This window comes from Miscanthus floridulus, chromosome 18, assembly GCF_019320115.1.
Source record: "Miscanthus floridulus cultivar M001 chromosome 18, ASM1932011v1, whole genome shotgun sequence".
In the NCBI taxonomy this organism is placed as follows: Eukaryota; Viridiplantae; Streptophyta; class Magnoliopsida; order Poales; family Poaceae; genus Miscanthus; species Miscanthus floridulus.
In genome coordinates, this window is record NC_089597.1 from 3,867,413 (window position 1) to 3,894,964 (window position 27,552).

The following is a 27,552-nucleotide window of genomic DNA, read 5'->3' on the forward strand; positions in this document are numbered from 1 at the left end:
GTTATGATTTTGTCGATGTCTATGTGATTTCTACTTCATGAAATAGCCTCAAATGATTGTGGAATTTACATCCTTGGTCGTCTCTTCATTATGTCATTTGTGCTTTCCAAACATATCTAATTTACATTCCTTGACGCTTCTTCTCATATGTCCTGTGTGGTCGATTTCCAAACATGAATGCTTTTAGTCAACAAATATATTAAGTATAAAGGACAGTGCGGTGGACTAGGAATAGCCAAGGTTTCTTGAAATTTTTTTGATTACATATGTCCTCTGTTCTCTATTCCCAGTCATGAATACTAACAAGATTATGAAAATGGATATTAGCTATAAATGTTAATGCAGTGCATTTGGATTTACCAAGGTGTCTTGAATTCTTTTTTGGGTGATACAGTTACAAAATATACATACATTTTCCAAATGCTAATGCATTATACTTATTATTTGGGAGTCCAAAGCATTTAAGCGTGTACCATAGGTTCATTAAAAATTTAAGAATCATATAGATATAGATTAGAAATGGGCACTAAAATTTTATAGCCACAACTTATTTATTCAGAATCATATTCTGGTACTAAGCCTGTATATATTTCTTGTTGTTGTCATGTGTTTTTCCACTAATGCAAATGAACACATGGCCTATTCCCAAAGATGACGTTGTCAGGCTTTTGGTTCTCCTTATTCTTTGAGTTTTCCCTGCAATTATGTGCACTGTTGTTCTTTCAAATCCATTGGAGTCCCTGGCCTGCTTGTTAGACTTAGAGGTATTACTGTATGAGACCAAGGGAAACAACTTTCCAAGTTTATTTGGGTCTTTCGACACACATATTTATCAGGTGCATGATCATAGTGTGCTTGCAAAAAAACTCCCATTTCAATACCAAAGGTTAGCTTCAATAAGGCAACGACATGAACGTTTTAGGTTTCATAGTTCGATAGTTGTAGATACCTAGGAGTTCCCTAATTTGTCTGCTAGATTTTATTCGTGGTTCGATACCTATACATACCTATGAGTTCCCTAATTAGTTTGTTGGATTTTCTCGGTCAGGTAATCTCTAGATTCATTAAAAAATAGTTTGTGCATGTGAGAATGTCTTTATGACTACATACATTGTTGGTAGACAAATGGATTCCTATCAAAAAATTGAGAGAAGACTGAAAAAATACCTACCTCCATGTTATATGAACATCCATCGTAAAACCTACAACATCACGGATATTCATTTTAGATAGAACAACTAAATTTAATTATAGGGGTGATCTGTCTGCACCCCTAATTCTATACCCAGCAGTGGCATTTTTTTAACATCCCTTACAAGACAAAAAAATAATATAAGAGGCAGTCATCATCCTAGCTACCATGTTTCATTTTTTATACAGTTGTCGCATAAATGTGTACATGGCTATTGTAAGGTATTTACGTCTCGTTATATGAAATTTACTTTTACATGTGGGCAGTTGGTTCATGACATGTTAATATTTTAAGCAAGGTTCTTGCTTCTTTATGCTATTCCCAGGTTGGATCTTGTTGGTTGTGATCTGACTGACCGCCCGATGAAGATCCTCAGAGAAAAAAAGCTGGCCTTCGTTGCTCTACATTATGAGCAGGAGCTCGCGACTGCTTACAACATAGGTCTTTCTTTTCTTGCTTTGGAAGTTTATCTAATCTTAAGTTTATTTTCAATTTGGTCTAACAAAGAGTAGACTGGCTGCAGCAACTCAAGCATTATGATTGACAGTTTTTAATGCAACCTGTAAGGATATGTCTTCGTAGGAGTTTTGCATAGGCAATGGTGTCTCAATGTGCCCATATCGAGTGAGACTGTAGCCTGCACACCAGATAGCTTAGTCATTGCCACACATCATCTGCAATATGTTACATGTGTGAAATACGACCTACTTATATTATTCTTCTCTGGTCTCTATAAGCAAGGTTCTTGCTTCTTCATGCTATTCCTAGGTTGGATCTTATTGGTTGTGATCGGACTGACCGCCTGATGAACATCCTTAGACAAAAAAGCTGGCCTTCGTTGCCCTACATTACGAGCAGGATCTCGAGACTGCTTACAACAAAGGTCTTTCTTTTCTTGCTTTGGGAGTTTATCTAATCTTAGGTTTATTTCCATAGGTTTCACGGTTCGATAGCTGTAGATACCTAGGAGTTCCCTAATTTCTCTACTAGATTTTATTCGTGGTTCGATACCTGTACATACCTACGAGTTCCCTAATTAGTTTGCTGGATTTTCTCGGTCAGGTAATCTCTAGATTTATTCAAAAATAGTTTGTGCATGTGAGAATGTCTCTATGACTACATACATTGTTGGTATACAAATGGATTCCTATCAGAAAATTGAAAGAAGACTGAAAAAATACCTACCTCCATGTTATATGAACATCCATCGTAAAACCTACAACATCACGGATATTCATTTTAGATAGAACAACTAAATTTAATTGTAGGGGTGATCTGTCTGCACCCCTAATTCTATACCCAGCAGTGACATTTTTTTAACATCCATTACAAGACAAAAAAAATAATATAAGAAGCAGTCATCATCCTAGCTACCATGTTTCATTTTTTATACAACTGTCGCATAAATGTGTACAAGCAGGTGTAGAGTCTGAATTTACAACTCTACAAGGTTCTACAGATGAAGATGCCCTCCTTCCATACAATCTTGATGCAATCTTGAACCCATACAGCGCTAAAGCCATTTTCACTCCTACCAGCGCCCCTAGCCTGCGGTGCTGCTAAGGGCCCTACTCAAGTCATTGTAGCCTTTGATTTCATCAGAGGTGCCTCTAAGTCCTGATGTGTTATCTTCTCCTTGATTGTTGCTTTGGTTTTCTTCTTCCCCCAAATTATTGTCTGCCTACACTGTGATTTGATACTGCTGCTTCGTAGCCATGTGAACTCCTACCTGTGATCATTTATCTGTATGCACCATGTAATATTTCCTACCTTGCAAATATGCACCCTAGGCTACATTCAGGATTACAGCACTCATATTCTCTCTTTTAATTGCAGTCTGGTAATTAACTTGAACTAAGCTCTGATGAACTTATTTTTCAGCAAAGAAGCTACTGAGGGGACCTCCAACCCATCTTCCACAGCAACAGCAAAGGGCAAAGCCAGGAGAATGGGGTTTCAGCTTCAGCGCAGAGCTTTCATGGTTGGTAAATAAAACACTAATATTCTAAAACGTTTTACTGAATCTTGCTCACTTTGGCTCAGACACCTCACCTGAATTATCACCTGAAAATAGGTCAGTTACAAGAAGACCACACGAATATGGAGTTCTGATAGTCAGCATAGACCAACAACCGACCGAGGCAGCAATCTTTACATAGCAAAATCTCCATATTTAGAATCATGTATCGTTGCACGGGCGCGCGAAGGCGCGCGCCCTCAAACTAGATTACCTAAACAAGGCCGACATGCTCCTCCGGCAGAAACACCGTCCACGTCGTCTGAAATGTTCTCCTCCATTCGATCTCGCCGTCCAACGGCCTAGATTGGTCCAACCGGCTTCTAACCAAATCAGCTTCACGTAGATTCTATTTACCTTCAGCTCCTTGTCCTGCCTTCTTCCTCGGCTTCTGCCCGATCAGGAATCATTTGCCTCGGCTTCTACCCGATCGAGTTTCACTTATTTCCGCTCCCTCCCCGTCCGTGAAAATAGCCCGTCTTCTCTCCCTGCTCTCGGCTCCGTCTCCCTCCCTCTCTCTTCTCACGGACGATGGCGACGGCAGCGAGCGGCGCCGGCCATCCTCCTCTCCTCCCTCTCCCCACCCCTCTCCCTCTCTCCAGACATGCTAGCGTGCCGGCCAGCCCCACCGATGCCGGATGCCTGGAGCGGCGGCACCCTCAGCATGCGGCGTAGCGCCTCGTGGGTGGCCGTCTCTGCCCACGGAGTGGCGCGGCTGGGCCTCAGCGGTGGCCGCCGTCGCACCTTCCCCTGCGCTGCATCCTTCCGCCAATCCACGGGCGCTCGACGGAACCCTAGCTGCCTCTTCTTCCTCGCCGGCGGCGGTGACAAAACCCTAACTGCCTCTTCTTCCTTGCTGGCCGTGGCGCCAGCCCTCAGCGCCCTCCTCCTCGACGCCCTTTCCCCCGTGCCGCAGGGGCGGAGCGACGCCGCCCCCCGCCGTGTGCTGCGCCGGTGGCACTGGTCGCCTCCCACCGTAAGGGCCCCAAAGGCCGTCGTCCTCGGGCACGACGCAGCAGATGAGCCCCGCCGGTTGTTTACGGCACGGCTGCTCCCTTCCATAGGTATGTATGACACTGTGATTTGTTGTCCCCACATCTTCTTCTTGGGATGGTTCATTAACATGTTTTGATTTGGCTTGCGTACCACAATTCCAGGTTCTCAACTATTTCGATTTTGTAGTTATGATTTTGTCGATGCCTATGTGATTTCTACTTCATGAAATAGCCTCAAATGATTGTGGAATTTACATCCTTGGTCGTCTCTTCATTAGGTCATTTGTGCTTTCCAAACATATCTAATTTACATTCCTTGACGCTTCTTCTCATATGTCCTGTGTGGTCGATTTCCAAACATGAATGCTTTTAGTCAACAAATATATTAAGTATAAATGACAGTGTGGTGGACTAGAAATAGCCAAGGTTTCTTGAATTTTTTTATTACGTATGTCCTCTGTTCTCTGTTCCCAATCATTAATACTAACAAGATTATGAAAATGGATATTAGCTATAAATGTTAATGCAGTGCATTTGGATTTACCAAGGTGTCTTGAATTCTTTTTTGGGTGATACAATTACATAATATACATGCATTTTCCAAATGCTACTGCATTATACTTATTATTTGGGAGTCCAAAGCATTTAAGTGTGTACCATAGGTTCATTAAAATTTTAAGAATCATATAGATATAGATTAGAAATGGGCACTGAAATTTTATAGCCACAGCTTATTTATTCAGAATCATATTCTGGTACTAAGCCTGTATATATTTCTTGTTGTTGTCATGTGTTTTTCCACTAATGCAAATGAACACATGGCCTATTCCCAAAGATGACGTTGTCAGGCTTTTGGTTCTCCTTATTCTTTGAGTTTTCCCTGCAATTATGTGCACCGTTGTTCTTTCAAATCCATTGGAGTCCCTGGCCTGCTTGTTAGACTTAGAAGTTTTACTGTATGAGACCAAGGAAAGCAACTTTCCAAGTTTATTTGGTTCTTTCGACACACATATTTATCAGGTGCATGATCATAGTGTGCTTGCAAAAAAAACACTCCCATTTCAATACCAAAGGTTAGCTTCAATAAGGCAACGACATGAACATTTTAGGTTTCGCAGTTCGATAGTTGTAGATACCTAGGAGTTCCCTAATTTGTCTGCTAGATTTTATTTGTGGTTCGATACCTGTACATACCTACGAGTTCCCTAATTAGTTTGCTGGATTTTCTCAGTCAAGTAATCTCTAGATTCATTCAAAAATAGTTTGTGCATGTGAGAATGTCTCTATGACTACATACATTGTTGGTACACAAATGGATTCCTATCAGAAAATTGAGAGAAGACTGAAAAAATACCTACCTCCATGTTATATGAACATCCATCGTAAAACCTACAACATCACGGATATTCATTTTAGATACAACAACTAAATTTAATTGTAGGGGTGATCTGTCTGCACCCCTAATCCTATACCCACCAGTGGCATTTTTTTAACATCCCTTACAAGACAAAAAAATAATATAAGAGGCAGTCATTATCCTAGCTACCATGTTTCATTTTTTATACAGCTGTCGCATAAATGTGTACATGGCCATTATAAGGTATTTATGTCTCATTATATGAAATTTACTTCTACATATGGGCAGTTGGTTCATGACATGTTAATATTTTAAGCAAGGTTCTTGCTTCTTTATGCTATTCCCAGGTTGGATCTTGTTGGTTGTGACCTGACTGACCGCCTGATGAAGATCCTCAGAGAAAAAAAGCTGGCCTTCATTGCTCTACATTACGAGCAGGAGCTCGTGACTGCTTACAACATAGGTCTTTCTTCTCTTGCTTTGGAAGTTTATCTAATCTTAAGTTTATTTTCAATTTGGTCTAACAAAGAGTAGACTGGCTGCATCGACTCAAGCATTATGATTGACAGTTTTTAATGCAACCTGTAAGGATATGTCTTCGTAGGAGTTTTGCATAGGCAATGGTGTCTCAACGTGCCCATATCGAGTGAGACTGCAGCCTGCACACCAGATAGCTTAGTCATTGCCACACATCATCTGCAATATGTTACATGTGTGAAATACGACCTACTTATATTATTCTTCTCTGGTCTCTATAAGCAAGGTTCTTGCTTCTTCATGCTATTCCTAGGTTGGATCTTATTGGTTGTGATCTGACTAACCGCCTGATGAACATCCTTAGACAAAAAGCTGGCCTTCGTTGCCCTACATTACGAGCAGGAGCTCGAGACTGCTTACAACAAAGGTCTTTCTTTTCTTGCTTTGGGAGTTTATCTAATCTTAGGTTTATTTCCAGTTTGGTCTAACAGAGAGTAGACTGGAATGCTGCAACAACTCAAGCATTATGATTGACAACACTTAATGAAACCTGTCAGGATATGTTTTTGTAGGAATTTTGCATAGTTAATGGTGTCTTAATCTGCTCATATCGAGTGAGACTGCAGCATGCATACCGATAGCTTAGTCATTGCCACTAATTATCTGCAATATGTTGCGTGTGTGAAATACGACGTACATATTACTCTTCTTTGGTCTTTATGTTTCAGATAAACACATCAACTGAACTTAAATTTAAGAGGTATATGGTTGCTTCTCCATTTCAGTCATCTTTTAGTGGGCATATATTCACATAACTTGCATTAAACTGAGATATTTGTCTGAATGTTCTTTACATTTCCTCATGCACAGGCTATCCTTCAAGACTCAGTATTTCTCCTTTTTTAGGCAATTGCATTACTACCAGCATTTGGGGCTCCACTCCGTGTTAGATTTTTGTACATGCACGGCCATGTTCATACCTTGTGCATAATTTAGGCCTTCTCTCATTTCTGAGCCTTTTTCTTTTGTTCCATCCCTTTTTACCTCCACTTTGCTGAAATAGGTGCTTTGTGATAGATTAGCACAATCATCAGCAACCTTTGTGACTGGGTCACATAGCTGAAGATTCAGTGGACCAAACAACTATACCAAGGTACACACATCAGCAGTTGCAACTTCATAAATCCTTACTGCTTTGCAAGAATTATTACTGCCTTTATTTGCCATATGGCTGCGGTACGAAAGGTGTATCCAGATCAAGGTCGGTTTTTTATACCAAACAAGGACGGTCTATTTTTCGCCATGCTGCCAAAAGTTAATAATACTCTGTTTAGTATTGTTACCGCTCCTATATGCACCTGAATAGCATTCTCTGTTCTTATGTGCTCATGGTTGAATGTGTATCTTAAATTTAGAAAGGTTAAAATAATATATTGTAACGAGGCATGTATCAGCTAGGCAGCCTGGCGATAGCATCGATTAGGTGCAAGCAAGAGGTAGCTCTGTACTCTAGCAAGCCAGTTTATTGCCTACTGAGCCACTATACCAAGGTATTTTGATTGCACTCCTTTCTTTTGCCCCTTGCTTCCTTTGATCTTGGCCAATTGGAAGATTGTTGTTGCCTTCCTGTCTTCCTGATGTGTGATGCCTCTTCATATCTAGAGCCTGTTGATCAGATCAAAGTCTCGTAGCATCTAAAAATTCCAAGAGAAGTGTGAATGTCAGAGTACATTTCATACTTACCTTCAGTAAAGCGGACCTCATTATGTTTCCTTTGCCTTTCTTTTCCTACTTTCATATGTTATTCTTACATATGTTGATTATTGACTTATTTATCTATTTTTATGTTTGCCAACTGGCTGCAATTTTAAAGTTTGCAAAAACTCCTCTGGATGTACAATTTCTGGTTAAATAACGGCGTGTCTATTATTGTTACCTACTGTTACTGTGCTATCCTTTTTTTGCATATATGTTTACTTTGATCTCCTGTAATAACCATGTCTTGCATAGGTCGTATATGTATTGCCTGATAGCATGTGGCCAACTTTCAGCACATATATGGAGAACAATGCCGAAGGACCTTTCATGGTACCACAATCTAACCTTTGCAAGAGCATACAAAGAAAAGATTAAGAGGTAATACAACTTTTCAGATATTGGATTCAATATATACTACTGAAAATGCATTAGAATACATTTAAAATCTGATCCCACCCCTTGTCCCTTACAGCTATAAGCACTTGAACGAATTCAGCTAGCAAATGATAACCAGGTACGTTCCTTAGATTCTTTATAATCAGTGTTTTTTCTGTGATTATCTAATGATTCTCTTCCATTGGTTTTATTTTGGGTTTCCCTACTCTCTAATTATACTCTACATTTGTATGTCTTCTTGTGCAGAGTACATGTTAGTGAAATTCAGAGTTGTTCCACCAGTAATCGGTACCTGGTAAGCCTCATTGTTGCCACCTGTTTTTATTTCCTATTCCATTTTAGATCTTCATAGATTGGATTTGTACCTAGGCATGAAAGAAAAAAAAATCGAAAGCTCGTGTTTTGACCTACATGGTTTTTAATGTGGTGCCATTTTTATCTCTATCTAGACTGAAGGACTATGTTTTTCTGTTACCCTCTACTTCATGATGTTATTGCTTGGTTCTCAAAGAGGATTGTAGGTTTTATGCACATATTAATTTTTCCTTCAATGTCAGACCTTATCGCCTTGAAACCTATGGTCCCATCATCCTGCCATCCAGAGTCCAATTTTTATTCTGGTCTTAGCTTCTAATCCTAGCACCTGGGTTGCACGTGATTTGTTCAGTTATATTCAGAGTTATAGTGGTCTAATTCTTTTTGCCCTTGGGAATGTACCAAACGATGATGAAACCCCCACCCGTCACAACCCACCTGAGTAAATAATCTATGATCAAAGTATACATATATAGTGTTCTATGCCGTAACAGACAAAATGTTTCCTAACATACTTCCTTTTAATATTATGTCTGCCAAAAAATTAGGTCGCCAAAAAATACTAGGAAATCCTTTGTGCAGAAAAAGCTATTTCACAGTGAAACTGACGATGAAAAGGCGAGCAAACTTCGTGCCGATAAAATGTTTTTTTTCTTTCTTTCTATGCAGATTCGTATTGCCTCACACTATACAATCTAACTCACACCCCACTTTTGCATTCCAGGTTCCAAACATCTCAGGCGAAGTTCTTTTTGTCTCCGGACTATGCAATCTGCAATATAGCTTGCCTGGACGATGTACTCTGTCTGCATAAAGACTTTAAAAACTTATATGCTGTATGGTGAAGAGCCCACAGTTCTTAGATGTATTGCTGCCTTTTGCATATGCGTCATAAACGCTACTGCAATACTTGGTTACCCGACTGAATCTGTCACCGCATACGTTTAGTTTTCTATAGACTATGGTGCTTTGCCACACTATATAGTCTTTATGTCACGCCCATGATCCTAAGCAGATACAAGTGCCTATCAGGTATTATGTAATCTCCGAACTGTTACCCTGTGCCATGACGAGAATCTATTACTAAACTTATATAATCCTTATTATTTAGCTTAATCTTAATTCTTATAATGCTCTTGCAATGCATTTATTCATCATGTATGTTTCACAGCCAGTCGACGCGCGCAATGTACTAGTACTTTACATAGCGTCTGTTTGGGTCACCCGTACTACTAGTACTCCTTTGGTAGGACAGGAACGGGCTGATACTACTAGTGGTCCTTTGGTAGGATAGAGGGGCTAGCAGGACGGAGCAGCATAGGCAAAACAGCAATGAAGGAGCTGATAGATGATGTTCTAAAGTATTAGTACCTCTAGTATTATCTCAGAATGCAACTACATGATGCGTGTTTCACAAATGGTATTTACATTTATGGCTCCAAATCAATTTATTATAAAAATACATTTCGTAACTAATATAATGATATTTATTTAATATCATAAATATTGATACTTTTTTTTATCTATAATTGATCAAACTTAAGATATCAAACCATATCACTGTACTAGAATTGTATTTTTTCTAGGACAGAGAGAGTATGTGCGAATAAATACTTCATATGTTTTACAATATTTAGGACTAAATAATTATTTTAAAAATAAAATTGGCTTGTCCTAAACATACGTCAACAAAAAAGCATACGTCAATTAGGATGGACCAGGGGAAGGGAGGAGAGTATAGTGAATGGATAAAATAGATGCCAGGAGCACGGCCAAGTAGAACATCAAACCTATCATTTTGAGGCCCCGTTAAGCCAAAAACAAAAAATTTTCAAGATTCTCCGTCACATCAAATCTTGTGGCACATGCATGGAGTACTAAATGTAGACAAAAAAAAAAACTAATTACACAGTTAGCCGAGAAATCGTGAGACGAATCTTTTAAGCCTAAATAGTCCATAATTGGACAATTTTTGCCAAATAAAAACGAAAGTGCTACAGTAACCAAAAACCAAAAAATTTCGGAACTAAACGGGGCCTGACAGTACTTGCAAATAGTCTATGAAGGTCACTGTCAGCCACAACATGCTAGAAAGGCACATCTTGCTACAGTATAAGAGTACATGTACATCCATTTTAACACTCCTGGACTGACTACCGAAAGCAGCAACTCCAGCACACTTTTAATCAAACCGTTTTTTTTCTGGCAGAGCATACTAATAGATTTTTCGCCACATCACCAGTCCCGCTCAAAGGTTTTCATAGTCGCCTGTTTCCCAGAAGATAGAACTAATAACTGCAACAGGAAATAAAGGATGCCATACAGAGAAAATTATAAGCAGCGTCATATTAGTTCACAACCATTCAACTGAACTGTCAAAAAATATTGGGAAAAGACAACTAATTGTTATAGAATATGCAACACATCAACTTTACTTTGCACTTCAATCGATTTTAACACAGTAATAACTGAATTTAGAAACATGCCAAACAAGATATTGACTGCAAAGCCATCGAACAAGCAAACCACTTCTTTAGCGTATATCAATGTTTAGCATCCCCAGATACTTATGGATAGCCTAATGCTGTGGACCGCAATAGCAACAAAGGTCTTCAACTAGATTGACAGGAAAAAGTCCACAAAGGCAAAGGGGAATCAAAATAGTTGCAAAACCCTACACAAACAATAAGGAAATCAAGAAAATAGATGGGAGTATGGGAGAATAAATCAGTCATTGAGTGCATCATAAGTGCATGTTTGAACACAATTGTGTGCACATATTAATATATTATGAGTGCTAGATCAAAAAATGGTTTAATCATGATTGCATTTGAATTACTGGTAAGTAAACACATGAACAAAAAAAAAGCTACATCCTGAAATAGTTGTCTTTGTAAACATAAGCGTGGCCACTCAAGTACTCACTTAGCACAAGTACTGCATCTTTCCAAGGAGAGCACAAGTACCACTACTAGAAAACAGACCTTTCATTCCGCCTCTATTTTTGGCTTTAGTCCCGGTATTTTTGTGTTTGGAACTAAAGGGACTATTAGTCCCGATTGTATCCTCAAACAAGGATATAAAGTTCCTGCCCCAAGTGTGTGGCGACGGCAGGCAACAATTAGTCCCGGTTATAGCCCAGAGCCGGGACTAAAGGTTATCCTTTAGTCCCGGCTGGACCCTCCAACCGGGAATAAATCTTTACTCCCGGCTTGAGGCTCCAACCGGGACTAAAGGATGACCTTTAGTCCCGGCTCTGGGATATAACCGGGATAAAATCTTTCTTGATAAAATAATATAGTCGCGCTGGACAAAAAAATGGGGCAGCCAGGCATTGAACCCACGACGTCATAGCCAAGGTCCAAACCACAGCGCACTAGCTAGCCATCTAAACTAAGTCACTTTCTCGACAAGAAGGCATCCAAACATTTATTTAATAAGAGAAAAGACCCTTTAATTGATTATATTCTTTTGTTAACTATACTTTGAATTTTCTGGTCCATGTGCTTTCTAGTGCCTGATTGATCTCATAATTTTTATCAGGGTTTCAAATGCCCAGTGTGAAGCCACCACCAAGTTCGAGATTTTTCTGAATTGGTTTGGTAATTTTTTCACTTTAATTGAATTTCCACGCGACTTCACCGATTAATTATACATTGAACTGAGTCCACCCCTGAAAAGATTCGGAATGGTGCCAAACTTTGCCAAATGGTCTCTTGTGCCCTAGGAGACAAATATTTGTGGAGGTTGATGCAAAATTATATTATTTTGAATATGTAATTTGCCGTATTTCGTCTCACGCGGCACAAAAAAAAATGTAATAATAAAAATAATTATAAAAAAACCTAAGATCTTGTGTAGGGCCATATTTTGGGTGTAAATGACTGCCAAAAATTTTTTAAGCCATTTCGACATAGGCGGAGTCGACGTGCTTCACAGAAGTATATAGAACCTTTCGTCGAACCCTATCTATACACCTAGGTTCTCTGGGATTCTGAGGTCCATGTGCTTTCTAGTGCCGGATTGGCCTCAAACTTTTTCTCAAGACTACAAATGCCCTGTGTGTAGCCACCACCAAGTTTGAGATTTTTCTGACGTGGTTTGGTACTTTTTAACTTTAATTGAATTTCTGCCCGAACTCACCGATTAATTATACAATGATTAATGAAGAACCTAAAGATTTATGTTACAATTACGTGAAAACTAATTTCCTATCGAAAACCAATAAATTTAATAATTTCAATTAAAGTCTACATTTTTGCATTAACAAAAATAGTGAGTATTAGTTGCATTATGTTCAACATTTATAATAAAAAACACAATAGTTTAGGTCACATATTTTTTGTGTGTGCAGTAAATGAAAATAAAGTTTATTACTTTTTCTAAAAAAATTATGCCTAGTATTGAATTTACTGCGCAAATAATAAGACTTAAACATTTAAATACAAAACATATATAAAATAAACTGATCTGCTTAAAAGTTTGCGAGAAATGAAAATGTAGCCCACCTTTAGTCCCGGCTCCTGTCACCAGCTGAGACTAAAGGTGGGCTGCATTTGGCGGCCCGCCAAAAAATCCTTTAGTCCCGGGTCCTTCCAACAGCCGGGACTAAAGGTCCCCCTTTAGTCACGGCTGGTGGAAGGAGCCGAGACTAAAGGTGCTTTAGTCCCGGGCGGTGGATGGAGCCGGGACTAAAGGCCCCTCTCCTATATACCGCCGCCTCCCTTCTCTCTTCCTCCTCATCGATCATCTTCATCTTCAGCACGTCCCTAGAGCTCCGCCGCCACCGATTCGCCTCCCCGGCCACCCCCGACGCCGCCTTCCTCACTGGAGGGCACCCCGAGGCTCGCCCACCTCGCCGGAGTAGCCTCGACACCACACCCCTCACCAAGGAGCCCCCGGCCACCCCCGACGCCCCGCGCGCGCCACGCCGCCGCCGATTTTGCCTTCTCGGCCACCCCTGACGCCGCCTTCCTCATAGGAGGGCACCTCGATGCCCGCCCACCTCGCCGGAGTAGCCCCAACGCCGTGCCCCTTGAGGAGGAGCCCCTGGCTGCCCCCGACGCCGCGCACGCGCCACGCCGCCACCAATTTCGCTTTCCCGGGCCACCCCGGCCCGACGTCGCGCCTTCTTCCTCACCAGAGGGCATCCCGACGCCCACCCACACCTCGCCGGAGTAGCCCCGACGACGCCGCGCCCGGCCAGGAGCCCCCGTGCCTCGATCCAGCGCCGCTGTCCACCATCGCCCGTCGCCAATACTCCATTAATTCTAAACCGCCGGTATATATATATATATATATTATATTTATTATATTTATTGACGAAATGTGTATTAATGTATATATGTATGAAATTATATATGTATGAAATGTGTATATATATATATATCAATTAATGTATATATGTATGAAATTATGTATGTATGAAATGTATATATATATATATATCAATTAATGTATATATGTATGAAATTAATGTGTGTGTATATATATATATCAATTAATGTATACATGTATAATTTTTCCTTAGGAAAAAAATCAATTGTGTTATATTCTTATACCATGTGGCCTATACCCTAAACCCTAAACCACCCTAAACCCTAAACCACCCTAAACCCTCCCCGGCCACCGACGCTGGCCGGCCGCCCCATGCAGGCACCACTGCCCTGAAATGTGTATGAAATGTCTATGAAACCATAATTGCATAATTATTGTTTTATAATTGTTTAGGCTCTCTATGGCCAACCCGAGAGACGATGACCTAGAGGCGGAAATGATGGATATTATCAACGCCGGCACTGAACATTGTGCCGATGTTGATAATGGCCAGTAGGAAGACAACAGGAGTCAATACTTGAATCTCGATCATATTGTTGAGGAAGTTGTTCATGAAGATAATTCCGGCGAGGTATATATTTCTCAATATCTAGCTCTCATTTATTTATTATGCATACATGTAGCCCACTGGATCGACCTTCGTTTTATAATACTTTTTGTGTTTCTATGCATACATAGCCGTCTGGATCGACGACGACGACGGGGAACACAAAGAATGTTCGAGGGGCCAAAAAGCCATTAGAAGGCCGCTACATCATCTTAGAATTTAATGTGGCTACAGGCGAACCACTAGGACAATATGCACAGAAATTCGTGTACCACTGTGGGTACCTTGTAAGGGACAAGCTCCCGATCAATGCCCATGAATGGAAAAGAAATAACAATGCTCCTCATATTAGTTATGTCTCTGATAAGGACAAGGAGCTGATTTGGCAAGATGTTCTTGCACATTTCACGCTCCAAACAGATGATTATCATGAAGACATCACCCACGAAAGGTTGATGGAGTGAGTTAGGCACTGGACAATGAAGAAGATGGCCATCCAATTCCAATCTTGGAAGAAGCAGCTGTACAAATCATACGTCAAGAAGAACAAGACTCTAAATTGGAACGATAAGGGCCCAATCATGAAGGCAAGGCCCTACTAGGAGGAATTTGTATAGTACAAGACATCAGAAGATGGTGCGGAACGGGCGAGAAGAAACCAAGAGAATTCTAGACAAAAGCAATACCACCATAACATGGGATCAGGTGGCTACGCGACTTTCGTTCCCAAGTGGCAAAAAATGGAAGCAGACCTTATTGCCAAGGGGGTCGTACCTGAATCAACACCGTGGCCTGAACGCACAAAGCGTTGGTTTTTAGGTCATGGGGGAGGATTGGACCCAGTCATCGGGAAGCTCGTCCATGGCACAAAACTTAAAAGAGCAACAGAAAGGTTGATTCAAATTCTAAGAGCTAGAGATAGTGGACTATTCTGGCCCAACAGAGAGAAAGATGAACTGACATATTCCATCAGGACTGCTGAGCATTGTGGACGAACTAGAGGTAAAGGGGTCGTTCCGTGGGTGCAAGGTTTCCCTAAATGGATCGATTCGTATAGAAGCCACCAGAGACGGAAGGATGAGGAGGCAGAGAAGATCCACATCTTGCAGCAATATGTTATTGAGTCACGGGAAGTGGTGCTTGAATCACAAAGGCGAGAAAAAAATGCAAGCGAAAATGCAAGAGGAAGTCGCAAGGCAAGTGCAAATACAATTGAGTGCCCACGGGATTACAACAGCTCCAGGAATCAACATTAGCCCCCCCCCCCCCCGATCAGTTGAGAAGCAGTTGTGCTTCTACGGAGCTGCCTGATGCCATAAAAGATGCAGAGCTGCACTTCCCCGTGGATGACGTCACTAAACCTTTTACATCATGTGAGCTGCACATTCCAAAAGATAATGGCACAGTGAAGGTGGCTATTGGTGTTGTAAACCCTATCGACCGTACCAAGACACCAAGAATCCATGGGGCAGTAGTACCAGCTGGATATGCTACCGTCTCGGTGGATAAAGCTATTGAAGGTTTTAGCGATGTGCCTCTTGACATTCATGGAGGTGATGGAGAGAAGACCATGGGAGAAGCAGAGAAGTCATTCATTGCATGGCGCAAGCGCTACATCAATATTCCCGAGAAGCCGTTGCCGCACAATAGGTACGGATGAAAGTGAACGAAACAATTTTTTTATTAATTTTATATTGCCTCTTAAATAACAATTGACTCATTGTCTTCTGTATGCACACAGCAGGGCCTCCCCCAACCTAAGTCCAATAGTACAATCACTAGACCAGCATAGTGCTCCGGGCAGCAGTTACGATGGGGTAGAAGACACGGCTGCATCCCCACCATCTCCAAGACGGTCTCCACCGCCGCCGCCACCGCCTCCAAGGCGTTCCCCAACACCGCCTCGAAGGTCTCCAACGCCTGTTCCCCCACCATCTCCAAGATGGTCTCCACCGCCGCCGCCACCACCTCCAAGGCGTTCCCCAACGCCGCCTCGAAGGTCTCCAATGCCTGTTCCCCCACCATCTCCAAGACGGTCTCCACCGCCGCCGCCACCACCTCCAAGGCGTTCCCCAACGCCGCCTCGAAGGTCTCCAATGCCTGTTCCCCCACCTCCTCCCATGAACCAGGGAAGACGGCTACAAACAAATAAGCCATCTGCCCCGCCGACGAAGACGACCAAGAAGGCCCCCGTGAAACCAAGGCCAATTCCACAAAAATTGCCTAGTGAAATGAGTAAAGAGGAGTTACATGATGCGGTTAAAAAAACCATCGAAGCATTCTTCTCAGGCACAGGGAAGAGGAAGCAGTAGGAGCAGAAGCACTTCCACCTACCTCCAGCTAAACTAAGGCGGATGGTGGAAGCTGAGCAGAAAAAGAGGCAGCAAGCTCGTAAGCCCTCGCCACCATCAGACTTTGACCGCACTCTTAGCAAGATAATCAAGAAAGTTGCTAAAGCAGGGAAAACTGTTGCACAACTCGGAGAACAAGAATTGCAATCAGTCCCTCCTCTAGTTATTGCTAATGAATGTGGTTCAAACATAGATATGCTGGATATGATGGAAATACCTGCTGATAAAGAAGTGGATATGGCGGAACTTGCTAACTTTTATGCTATGAGAGGTATCGACCTTGGCGATTTCCTCTTCGAAAGTGCGCCGGTAGCGGATGAATGGCAGAAATATGAGCATTGCAGGAGTCTATGGAATCCTAAGACCATCAATGAACTGGGTACACAATTGTTCAAGCTAAACACCTTGTACCTCGACGCGTGTCACTGGAAAGAGTTCTATATTTCTGTCAGGATCAAAGACGACCATTGGTTCCATGGCGATGACGTTATGTACATTGAGTTTGCTGAATTACACCAACTAGTCCACCGGAACTCTCTCGACAAGACTCTCATCAGCTGCTATTGTCTGTAAGTGATTCTTTCTACTAATTAATAATAAGTCGCTGCATACATACATGTCTGTGTTTATTATCCTCACTCTATATATATGATGCAGGTTTGAGATGGGAGAGTGCAAAAAGAGAGGGTGTACTGATATTGGTTTCATTGATCCACATATCGTATTCGAAAACCCTAAACCCCAACCAACATGGAAAGTAGAAACGGAGGCCAATATCAAGATGTTCTTAGAGAAGCAACGTGACAAGAAATGTATACTCTTTCCCTACAACTTCAGGTAAGTGTTCATAATGTCGACGATCGTGTATCCATATATATATGTTCACTGTACCTGTTAGCTAATTAATGAGTGTTAATGGACATGGCAGTGAACACTGGATATTGATGGAACTCGATCTGGAGAAAGGTCTTCTAGGCATCATGGACTCGATGAGAAAAGAGCAAAAAGAGTTCCAAGAGATGATAGATATTATTCAGAGGTAATTGCAGTCTCACTAGCAAAACTATTCCAGTCTCTCTGCATGCAAATTAATGGTCCAAATATTTTTTATGTTATTTGGTAGTTGTTGGGAAAAGGTCTGTCGGGAACACCATATGAAACGCAAAGTGCCACTGAAAGTAGTGCTATACAAAGTAAGTACTATATACCTACCTTAGTTCAATTTCCCTATGCTCGGATGATGACGAATCTTTTTCTCGTAAAGTGGGTTCTGCTGCAGCCCCAGGGGACCAATCTCTGTGGATACTATGTTTGCGAGTTCATGAGAGTGTGCTAAAAAAGAACTAGTCTAGAGCAAAAAAGGGTAAGTGTACACATATATATATTCTTCATACATATATTTATATATATATATATTCATGATAGATACAATTTATTTATCATTATTCTTGATACATATATATATATATATATACTAATATACTTTTTCTTTATCTCATATCTCAAATTGAAGACTCGTTGGTTGAAGGAAAAAACCCTGGACACACACCATCTTAAAGCAATCCAAGAGACAATAGGTGGATTTCTGAATGATTAGGTCTTAACTCCCGGCGGCGAGTTTTACTATGACCCAAATATGTGATGATGAAAGCCAAATTTCATATTGATCCAAAGAACATGTGATGATGAAATGTACAATTAATGCAAACTTTACATGTGACGATTAAATGTAATATTATGTTTTAGTTTACTTTTACTTGTGTTGCTTGCGTGCATTGATCGAGTGAAAACTTTATAGTACGCGCACGTATACGTATATTACTTTGCAGCGAATAATGCGTATTCGAAAACCAAATTAAAACAAAAAAGAATCATCAATTGAAATAAGCAGAAAAAGAAAAAAAAGACCCTTTAGTCCCGGTTGATAATACCAACCGGGAATAAAGGGGCCAGCCCAGGCGCTGGCGTGGCTACCTTTTTAGTCCCGGTTGGTATCACCAACCGGGACTAAAGGTCCACTTCTATTCCCGGCTACTAACCCTTTATTCCCGAACTCCTATTCCCGGCTGCGTAACCGGGAATAAAGGGGGTTGGCAGCCGGGAATAGAAGCCCTTTTTTTACTAGTGTACCAGCATACACTTCCTGGTAAAAAATGAATATACTTTGGATTTCCATTCTACTATAGTTTATGTAATCTTTACTAGTAATCTAAATGATATATTGAACATGTAATTAAAAATAATACTGTTTCCTTTAAATAAAATAATAAAAGAATAAAGAAATAGCTATACCACAAGCACAATTCAAAAAGTCCATGTATATGGAAAAAATAGACAAAAGAAAAATTTCAAGTGTACATGCTAACTAAACTTTAGATATAAACTAACATAATGATAAATGTTTAATTGGAATGGAGCATGAACTAAAAACTTATATGAAGTAATTGTGCTTTCAAAGATGAACAAGTAGCTTACCTACACTGTGATTAAAAGTTAAAGCTCCGAGGACCAAAGTAATAAGATGTTAACATTAACAAGATAGTGAAAAACACAGTGCAAGTGAACTGGTAGTGCTATGGCATGTACAAAAAAACTTACAAGACAAAACTATGACAACCAGGCCCGTAACCTAGTTCTAATAGACCTAGTAGCAACCTGATTCACAACTTCATTTCAAGAACTAAAGAAAAATAGTTGTTAGAAAGGAAATCAGAAAAGGATACATGAGGAAAAGGAATTCTTTGGGAATGCCTGCATTAATTTGTAGGAAAATGAAGCAGGTTGATATGAAACTGAAATTCTAATAAACTGTAGATTACTAGCAGCAGTTTATTTTTATTTCCTGAAGTTCTAACTAAGTTCTAGAGCGTTGTTTTTAGAGTGTTACACTGTTAATAGCTGTCATTAGTATCTCAGTGACTTTGCTAACAACATAACTTGGGTGTTTTCCAACATAAATAGTAGGACCATATTGATACACGGTATGGCAGCTATCTTTCACTACAAATAAGATGACTGCTCAACGAACAACATAGTAAATTCTAAAATGTTGATCTTTTAGGTAAGTTCAGCAAAGAAAATCCAGTACAACTTTAGTTATATCACTCAAGGACTGTTCTATAACTGCAAGATATAATATTCAGTTTCAAGCCATAGAGATTAATTTACATACGCCTAGGACTAGCTGGTCTCAGTGCAGATTCAGAGTACAAGTAGAACTTTTTGAGTGGTTGATACTTTAAACTGGCACTCAGGTTTTTTTTTTTTAGTTTCGAAATGCCAAACCTATATAAAATAAAAAGGGAAAGACAAAATTCTATTTAATGCACATAAATGTATTTTTAAAGTTGTCTAACTTAGGAGTTTCAGATTTAGCTTCTGCATAATAAATCTAACATGAAGATGCTTGGCATGTCATGGATGGAATACAGTTGTTTTAATGCATTTAGCTTGCTTGCCATGGCATGGTGTAATAATATTTGCTGACAAATACGAATACAAGCGAAATTTTTAGATCGCTGAACTGGTAGATGAGAAGCGGCCAGCACGGTATAAGAAGATCAAGTTCAGGGATGTTGTGGCTGCTCACTATGAGTACTTCTCCAAAAGGGAGAGAGTCATCGAGTCGCTAAAGATCTAGATTTAAGGTCATGTTCCTCGTAATAATAATAAAAATAAATAAAGTTGTAAGGTGATGTATCTTTTAGTTTCACGGGCAATTGTGCCCGTACAGGGAACGTCCACTTTAATTGCGTGGTCATTTAAATGAATTGTAGCTCAGAGATTAACGATTTGAAGTTCGAAGATTGATATAATGGTCGTGCCATTTGTCTGAATATGTATTAGGATCAGGCTCCGTACCGTCGCTGGACACACGAAACGTGTGGGTTCTAATTGTATGAGTTCGGGTCACATAAAGGAACAAGAAAGAGCATGGGGTATTATAAGAAGTAAAAAAACAGACAGAAGAATCACTTCTCTCTTAAATATTAGGAATAACTATAGATAATATATGATGCCTGTGCCAAATAAATATATGAACTAAGAAGAGTATGTCCTAAAACTTTTTTTTGGATTATCGTCCAGGTTTGTAAACTCTTAGACTGGACATAGACTCTTCAGTATTTTAAATTTAAGGGCTTGTTTGGAATTCCACACCAAATCACTCCAACACATATGGATTGAGGTGAATACATGAGTATCCAAAGAATCTAAAATGGTTTAATGACACGGATCCTCACTTTGAGAGTGTAAGGATCTATGTGTCAATATGGAAAAGAAAGACTACTACACTGGTGGGAGTGGGACTAAAAAAGAAAAAAAACTTGTAAACCCCATTTACTACTAGTGTTCATCTACTTCACTCTCCATCTAGAACAGTAAGTATTTTACCCCTCAAAATATTAAAAATTGTCTAAATAACACCTTGGGGTGGTTTGAATGTGGCTTTGCTAATGTGGCATATTATGTGGAGAATGCACTGAAGATTTATTAACTTTTGAGGGATGTCATTTAGGTCCATCATATCAACTCTAAAATTGCATTTCTAGGTCTGTAAATTCTTCAAGCACTGTACATCCACACCCCTTCATTTTGTCCCTTAGATCTGGCGTGACATGTACAATCAGTAGTTAGTGTGGAGGAGGGATGTATAAAATGCAACTAGACCCTTCTTCTCACCCTATCCCCTCTCTTCCATGCCTCTTGCACCACCGCCACTGCCACCACCCTCCATGCCCCTACGTGGTCATCGCCGGCTACACTGGTGGATTGGCAATGTGCACGGTTAGCGACGAGGAGGTCGACGATGACTCAGGGTTTGGCCCGGTGCTAGAGCGACACAAACATGAGGGAAGGTTGCACAGAGGATGTGGAGGCAGTCGGCGAGGAACCTGGCGAGAGCCGTGTAGTGCCGGCCCTAAGTTTGTAAAAGCCCTAAGACGAACTCATTACGATGGGCTCTCACCACTATGTATATGTTTGTTTAGTATAGGTATATATACGTATATCTAATTTCACTTGCAAAACAAAGACAAATAGTAATGATATATTCTCAATTTTTATGAGAATATATTCTCAATATTAACATATTTAATAATGATTGATGAACAACACTATTATAAACTGATCATATCCGTCATATCCATTGCCTGGATCGATCTAAATGCCTAGCTGTTGCTGGCATGCTGCACGGCGATTGAGCGTTGAGAATTGAATCTTCAAACTTCATGGCATCACATGCGATTGCTGATCCCTGAATCTGATGGCCGATGCTCGGTGGCCATGGCCTGCTGCTGGTCAGGATGCCAAGCTCCTGCTCGCTTGTTGCATGCGGCATGCCAGCACAGCTCGGCTGATGCCTGCATCGCGAGGGGCCATGGTGAATCGGTGATCGAGTAGTAGGTGAGGGCGGCGCATGCGTCACTGCATGAGGCAACTCAATCACCAAAGCACACAAGGCCAGGCTACGAGTAGTGATGTGAGGATGAGTCGATGGATCATGGACGCGCGGACGTTTCGCCATCATCCTAGCACCTTGCTCTCGTCACTCCTCAGGGAGAGGCCTAACAACTAATGGTCTATGGGGGATTGCATACCTGGGTTTGGGCCCCTGTCTGGACTAGGCCTCCGGCGGTCGCACCCCTCGCCCCTCCCCTAGGGCCGGCCCTGGCGACGACCCGAAGCCTCTTGCTAGCCGGTTAAATCCAGCAATAAACTCTGGGGAAAAAATAATTCCAAGAGAGCACTTATGGCAGATGAATCATGGAGGATTCCTATGTTAGTGCAAGAACTGGCGGCCAAGGTGCAGCAACCACCAAGCAGGTACGTGCAGCCGGAGCAGTATCATCCTGTCAGCCTAGATGTTGGTGCCGAGACGCCGAAGCCCATCCCTGTAATCGACCTCAGCCGGCTGTCGACTGCTGATGGTGCCGATGATGAGAGCGGCAAGCTCCGGTTAGCCCTGCAGAGCTGGGGGCTCTTCCTGGTGAGCCTCTCGGCTCCTGTTCTTGCCCTTCTTGCATGCTAGTTTTACTTTTCTTCATCCAATATCTGCTGCTCTGTGACATGTAACAGCCAAGTTGTTAGCAACCCCAACCGTGACAACTCAATCACACATCAACAGTATAGTCAAAGTAGTGATTCGGTACCGGTGAGATGAACAGGAGCAGGGAAAGGAGGCAGCACAGAGTACAGATCAGAGAAGCAAGGAGTAGCTACTATAAGTTTCTAGAAGAAGAAAGGCCTAGGGTACAGGAATGGGAAATTGGGGAAGAAGAACCGTAAAGGAAGAAGAACAATAGTCTCTGGATAATTGTTTGATTCCCCATCCTCCGTTGCCTTCCTTCCTTTATACTCCTTGTTAGCTTCCCATCTTGGGCTTGCAGTGATGTACATGTCCGGCCCATGGCGAGTATTGGCCCATGTAGCTGACATTCCCCTCTCCTTGAAATGCGGCTTGCCCCCAAGCCGCTGAAGTCGACAATCCCTGAATATCAGTAACTTGGACTTCTTGTCAGCTCCAGAACAACAGGACGGCCATTGCATCAGCCACAGAACAGCACCAGCATGAGTGAGATGCAGTAGCACAGGTGGCGGCCAAGGGTGCTTCAATAGCATATCATAAGGATAACCTTGCACATCACTGGAACCCAAAACAACATGCTGACGGCTGACCCTTGCATTATGACTTCAGAGTATAGTAGGCATGTCACCACCACAATCCCAGTGTAAAGTCCTCACCATAGACCATTGCACGGACACAAGTGTAAGCTCTAAGCAAGAAACATTCCAGGGACTCAACACTAGAAGATACGGCTCATGCTGCAGCTGTAGAACTCCAAATGGCTTAATGCAGGAAAACAACATATGTTTGGCCGCTGGATCCCATGGTGTCAGGAGGTCAGTTGCAATTACCGTGAGCACCAATACTTGCAGCCACTTGATCACCAATCTTGTCCTTTCTCCATTTTCATTGTCAGTCTTGAAAATTCCATGTATCGTCAGTAGTTGACGATCAATATAGGCATTGGCAATGGTAGATGGAAAATTACAAAACACTACAACATCATTTTTTCCAAGCTCTCGAGAGGTGTAATAATCTAGCAACATCCTATGCAACCTCTCATCACCACACAACAGTATAGATAGTACTGGATCTGCAAATAAACATCCAGCTTGGCAGTAATCTCCATTGATATTAATAAGTGCTAGCTCCAAGCAAACAGCACACCGCCAATTTTCTTGGAGGAATTCTGGCCATGGCAGCACAATGGTGACGTATAAGCAAAATTGTATTGAGTCTGTACCATCCCAAGCAGCAAAGCAGTCAACATCAATGAAGCACTGCTGACCAAAGAATTTCACCCACATGCATTTTGGGACCTGAAAGTATGCGCAGCTAGCTGAGGGAGCTTGAGGTGGCCAAGGCGGCTTCTAGAGCAAACTCAATAATGCTAGTGTTACAAATTGCCACTGTGCCTTCACATTAAATCTGGATCTGTGTGAATTATCAGAAGGCCTTAACGGGTAGCTCAACTGCCATCCCAGTCCATTACCATGAGAGTAAGGGAACAAACAAGCCATTACAGACCATCTGTAACCCAATTGGAATTCCATCAAATTCAAGAAAATGACAAATAAGCATGGGGTGTACGGATAGAACTTGAATCCTCCTAGAATTAAGAACCCTGCAAGGATAGCCTGATAATATCTAAAAGAAAACCACGGGGGCTTCCAAAGCCAATTGAAAAAACAATTCATCAAATCATAATCAACCATATTGGAACTATAGTGCTGCTCGAGCTTGAACACGGGGCCTGGATCAAATGACAACCAATGAGGCGCCCAAGTGGTTGGCCAGAATTTAATTACATCACCCTAGATTAGAAATTGCAGAGGTGGCAATGGTCCCTTGTCAACCATAGCAAGCAATGGCTCTAGCAGCACTGTATTGTGAGCACTAAGTTTCTCAAATACCTTCTGGTCATCATCAGTTTCAGTGGCAGTACTACCCGATTGAACAATACCCATCCAGGATGTAGAGGTAAGGTTGGTGATATACCTTTGCTGCGTTCCATTGAACACCAGCACGTCGGTGCCTCCAGTATGGCAAACAGTCGAGCAGTTGGTTGGCGCTGACTCCGCAGCCACAATCCATGCCAGTAGCTCACCACCACCAGCGCCTGGACAACACATCCGGCGGCTCGGTCGAGCGGCGCGTCCAGGTGGGCGAAGCCAGACTTCGGGTCGTCGTCGAGGGAGCCGCCGTAGTCGCCGAGCACGGTGGCGCGGATCGCGCACTGGACAGGGCCAAGGCGAAAGGTGAGGCGAACACAGCGCCGGATGTCGGGGTCGTCGAGCGCAAAGCCATTGTGGAACCGCTGTATGTTCACACCGACAAAGACCCATTTGCATCAGCAACACGGATGGGGCGGCGCGCCAGAGAGGCCTCCAGTGGCGGGAAAGCACCGCCGTGCGCGCGACGTCCTTGATGGGGAGGCGGGAGATGATGTCGCGGAGGAGCACATCTGGAAGGAGGCTGAGGCGGTCGAGGTTGTCGAGCGTGGCGGTTAGGTGGCGAGGACTCTCCGCGGCGTCGAGCATGGCTTGGATCGCCGCGGGGCTGGGGTTGTGCTCGTCGGTGGAGGCAGCCTCGCCGTCAGTGCTGGAGAAGTCGGAGTCGAAGGCACCGTCGGAGTCGGTGGAGGTGGTGTCAAGCACGGGAGCGGGCTTGTGGACGACGTCGAGTAGCGCGACGGGGACGTTGGAGGTGAAGCCGTGCTCGTTGCGGATCTGGGCGGAGCCGAAGACGTCGATGGTGGAGCGGTCGAGGTCGCGCTCCTCCAGGTCATGGGCAGGCTGCTCGAACAACCCTCCCCAGTTGTCCGGGACCACCTTGGCGTCGGACGCGAGCTCGAGGGAGATGTCGACGCCGTCAGCAGCGTCGGTGGCAGCCGACTCCTCTAGGATGTGGGCAGGCTGCTCGAACAGCCCACCCCAGTTGTCGGCGAGAATGGATCGTGCCCCGCAGTGCTGCTCGTCGGAGTCATCGCCTTCGTTGAAGTGGGCGCCCCAGTTGTCGGCCTCGACTCGCGGTGTTGCGCCGAACTGCTCGAAATTGTCGATGCGGATCTCGACGGCGGCGTCCCGTGGCTCCAGCACAGCCATGGCCCGCGAGAACCACTGCTCCATCCGAGCATCGAACTCATTGAACCTCCTGTGGATCTCGTCGAGGAGGAACCGGGTAGAAGGAGAGATCTCGGTAGGGGGATTCATGGTGCTAGACCGAAAATCGACTGTCTCTGATACCAATTGTTAGCAACCTCAACCGTGACAACTCAATCACACACCAACAGTATAGTCAAAGTAGTGATTCGGTACCGGTGAGATGAACAGGAGCAGGGAAAGGAGGCAGCACAGAGTACAGATCAGAGAAGCAAGGAGTAGCTACTATAAGTTTCTAGAAGAAGAAAGGCCTAGGGTACAGGAATGGGAAATTGGGGAAGAAGAACCGTAAAGGAAGAAGAACAGTAGTCTCTGGATAATTGTTCGATTCTTCATCCTTCGTTGCCTTCCTTCCTTTATACTCCTTGTTAGCTTTCCATCTTGGGCTTGCAGTGATGTACATGTCCGGCCAATGGCGAGTATTGGCCCATGTTGCTGACACAAGTGGATGTAATTCCAGGTTGCTAGCCATGGCATAGATTCCGATTTGATGGATGATTTAATCGATGCGTCAAGAGAGTTTTTCCATCTGCCGCTTGAAGATAAGCAAAAGTGCAGCAACTTGATAGACGGCAAGCATTTCCAGGTGGAAGGATATGGAAATGACCCAGTGAGATCCAAGGATCAAAGCCTTGACTGGTTGGATCGACTGCATCTCAGGGTAGAACCGGAAGATGAGAGGAATCTCGCCCATTGGCCTGAGCATCCCAAAACTTTCAGGTAATGTTGTCAATTTTGCAAGAATAGGTAATATTTGCTTTCTTATTATAGCATAGACAATGTAGCTCAAGTAAAAAAAACATAGCATCAGTAATCCGAAATAGTTTGCTCAACTAATTCACAACTATTTACAGGGCTCTTTTACATGAGTACACATTGAACTGCAAGAGAATCAAAGATTGTATCCTTCGGACAACAGCCAAGACTTTAGGACTTAACGAAGATTACTTTGTGGCACAATTTAACAACAAGGCTCCCAGTTTTGCCAGATTTAACTACTACCCACCGTGTCCAAGACCGGATCTTGTCTTTGGCTTCAAGCCTCACTCGGACAGTGGTGTTCTTACCATTCTTCTCATGGACAAAGATGTTGGTGGACTGCAAGTTCTTAGGGATGGCATGTGGCACAATGTTCCAACTAGTCCTTACAGGTTGCTGATTAACATAGGAGACTACGTGGAGGTACTTAGTTCCAAATTATCTACACTGTGATATATGTCATGATGCATATTTTTTTTGTCGAGAGGGTCTAGCCATGATGCATATTTGGGTTGTTGATTCTCTGATCTGACCTTTGCGGACACAGATAATGAGCGATGGGATCTTCAAGAGCCCAGTGCATAGAGCGGTCACTAACACGGAGAAAGAGAGGATCTCATTGGCCATGTATGTTCCATGGCCTGGATCCTGAGAAAGAGATTGAGCCGGCAGCTGCTCTGTTAAATGAGAAGCAACCGGGACGGTACAGGACACTGAAAGCCAAGGAGTACCTGGCTGGGTTCTATGAACATTTTTGTCAAGGAACTAGATTCATCGAGTCTGTGAAGATCTAAACGAGGTTTGATGTCTCTCATTCTCGACTGTG

General features: G+C 42.5%; 1 pseudogene; it reads left to right on the forward strand.

The window, feature by feature from the left end:
* The first annotated feature begins 22,471 nt into the window (after nt 1-22,471).
* Nucleotides 22,472-27,520, forward strand: LOC136522582 (protein SRG1-like; annotated as a pseudogene).
* The last annotated feature ends 32 nt before the right edge of the window (nt 27,521-27,552 follow it).